This window comes from Colias croceus, chromosome 11 (assembly GCF_905220415.1).
Source record: "Colias croceus chromosome 11, ilColCroc2.1".
NCBI lineage: Eukaryota > Metazoa > Arthropoda > Insecta > Lepidoptera > Pieridae > Colias > Colias croceus.
Window position 1 is genome coordinate 2678170 of NC_059547.1, and position 2890 is coordinate 2681059.

General features: G+C 29.7%; 1 long non-coding RNA gene across 1 annotated transcript; it reads left to right on the forward strand.

The window, feature by feature from the left end:
- The first annotated feature begins 440 nt into the window (after nt 1-440).
- On the forward strand, nt 441-1882 carry LOC123695512. Its single transcript, XR_006751942.1, has 2 exons — nt 441-714; nt 1470-1882. It is a non-coding gene; the product is annotated as an uncharacterized LOC123695512 (long non-coding RNA).
- Nucleotides 1883-2890: the final 1008 nt, after the last annotated feature.

Genomic DNA, 2890 nt, shown 5'->3' on the forward strand with positions numbered 1-2890 from the left:
ATATTATGTTTTACCTGTCAATATCTACTTCTAAAAACTAAAAGAATAATAACGATAAATCTTAAAATAACGTACCTATTAAAAGTGGTTAAATAAAAACCTACTGGACGCCATTTTGTTTTATCATTTATATACCTATAAAAAGTAGCTGCACAAAAAATTAATGGGAGGAGCTCATTAATATTTGGGGGCTTAGCAACACGTTCAGGTAGGTATACATATAAACATATATATTTTTAATCTACCTAAAATTAGAATAATAATTGCATTTACATTTACATAAATTATGTTTCAGATGGGAAATATGTCACAGGATATTAATTACTAGTAATCAGAGATTCAAACTCAAACATTTATTTATTCAATTAGACTTCTTCTAGAAGCACTTTTGAAACGTCATTACATATTTTTAACATTTACCACCGATTCGGAAAGCAGTAGGGTAATTGCGCTGGTTTGCCGTCCAGCTTCTGTTTTCGTCCATTTGACTGACCTGCTACAATCACGTGCGTAAAACTTGAATACAAACCTACCTTCCCGCGCAAGTTTGCACTTTTTACGGTCCATAATGTTTAAGCAACAGTACTATCAACATGAAAATTTGATTTGACTAGAAGAGAGTTCAAAAAATTAACGTAAAAGTGGCCGCTTCGCATCCGTACCTTGCAGATGTCATCGCGCGAGAGAAAAATTTGCCGGCGAGAAAAGTTCATGGTAAGCTAAATCACTGTTTTAGCTAGTTTACGTAATGTTTTTGGTACGTATGTTTATTTATAAGCATAATAAACGCAATTATAAGTGTTTATCATACTTTTTTATAATACTTTTCGAAATATTAAGTGGACGGATACTAGGTTACCAAATTCTCAAAATATTTGGTTTTCGTCCAAGTGGACGGAAACTCAAACAGCTACGTGAATATTTGTTAGGGTCATTTTACTTTATCGGACCTTTAAAATACTGAATAGTTTCTCCCGAAGTGATCTTTATTGCTATTAGTTTAGTTTTTTTGGTTTCCGTCCACTGCTATGTCAGTGCTGCCAAAATAAAAAAATATTTAAAGAAGTGGACGAAAACTAAATTAAGCTTTAAATGTTTTAGTTTTCGTCCATGAATGAGTATTGGAGTAGACAAAAATTAAATATAGCTATTCTTTTGCATTACTTTTCGTCTATTTTTACGTATTGAAAAGTTTTCTATTCAGTATCTTCCTTATAAATAATTGGTGAGGGCCAGAGTGTTGTAGGTACCTAATATTGTCATTCATTCAGTCATGTATCATTCTCCTTATGTGAAGTAGAGTCAATTATTCGTAGCATAAATGGGGGTAGGTCAGACATAATACACTGTATTTTTCTTGATTATCATTCACTTGAGTATCATCTTTTATTCTAGGTCTGTTTTGCCAATGCAGTATTTTTTTATTATACTTACTCAACGTATCCTCAGAAAGATCTTATTGTTTTTAGATGGCCTCGAAGGAGTCTAAGAAATCTAGAAAAAAAAGACGCTGCGTACACTGAAGATTCTGTAGCTAAAACTTATTATTATGGCTGTGTGTGTATAGTACGTTTCATTTGATAAAGAAAGTATTAGAATGAAAATTTTTGTTGTTAGAATGAATATTTCTGTTTTTTGATGTTATTTCTTAGTCCTGTAATTATTACTTGTTTCATTTAAATTGTAAGGAACGCATTCCTTTCTTTATTACGAATGATTATACAGTCATCACTAACGCCTATAAGGACTGCCAAGTGCTACATAGATCTCAGTGTTGACTAGTTATATTGATTATTATTAGTAAAACCACAAGTAAAACTAAACCTGTAAGGTAGTGAGAAATTGTAATGTTAATTAAATAAACGTATATATTTACCTGTAATTGATTTTTAACTTAATAGTTGACCTACCCTCCTTTTTCTACACGGTGGTCGAAAACTAGCATACACTAGGACGAAAACCAGTTTTTTACCCTACTTTTGCAGAAAATAATTTAAGTAAAAAGATACATCAAAATGATTTATTTTCCCTTAATATTATCTTAAAGAAGACTATATAAGGACTTAAAAAAAATATTATATGTTTAAGAACGCGAATAAAGTCAAATCACCAATCAACATTTAGTTGATACGTGTAATATTCAAGACCAAATATAAAAAAATAAAATATATGTAAAACTTGATGATATTTTCGATAATACTGTCAGATCAAAAACATAAAATATTGAAATTGACTCGATAGAAAAAATTCACGAAGTTACCTCTAAATTTCACACTTTTAAGTTTTTTACTTGACATGGTAATGCCTATTATGTTCTTTTTTTCATAAACAATTATATTGAAACATTTGTGAGAACTTTGTCCGACCACTTTTTTGTAATTACTTATAGTTTTAGTTTAATCACGATAAAACACTTTTGGCGCTTACTATATTTTTAATTACGCAAGAAATCATCTTGCATCGCACGTTCCGGGAGCTAAAAACATAATTCTATTTCATACATCAGACGCTATCGCTCCGTTGAGACGAGTAGACCATGCTCAAATTGCTGTGCCGCGCGCCGATTTTTTAATAATATTGTTTCAATATTGTTTTTTTGAAAATGGTACACAACAAAAGAACATTGAAACTTCAGAAACGAGAACTAAAAGAGATTCACATTTAAATGATATCTAACTAATTTTCGAAGATAAGTTAATATAGTATTGTAATCATATTATTAATAAATAATTATTAGTTATTTATAATAAATAATAAATTATTATTTATTAATATGTATTAATAAAAAATACGACTTTCGATTCATTTCAGAAACTTTATGCAGGTGAGTTTAGATATTACATAAATATGTAATATCTAATCACACTCACACGAATTTATGCATAAATTC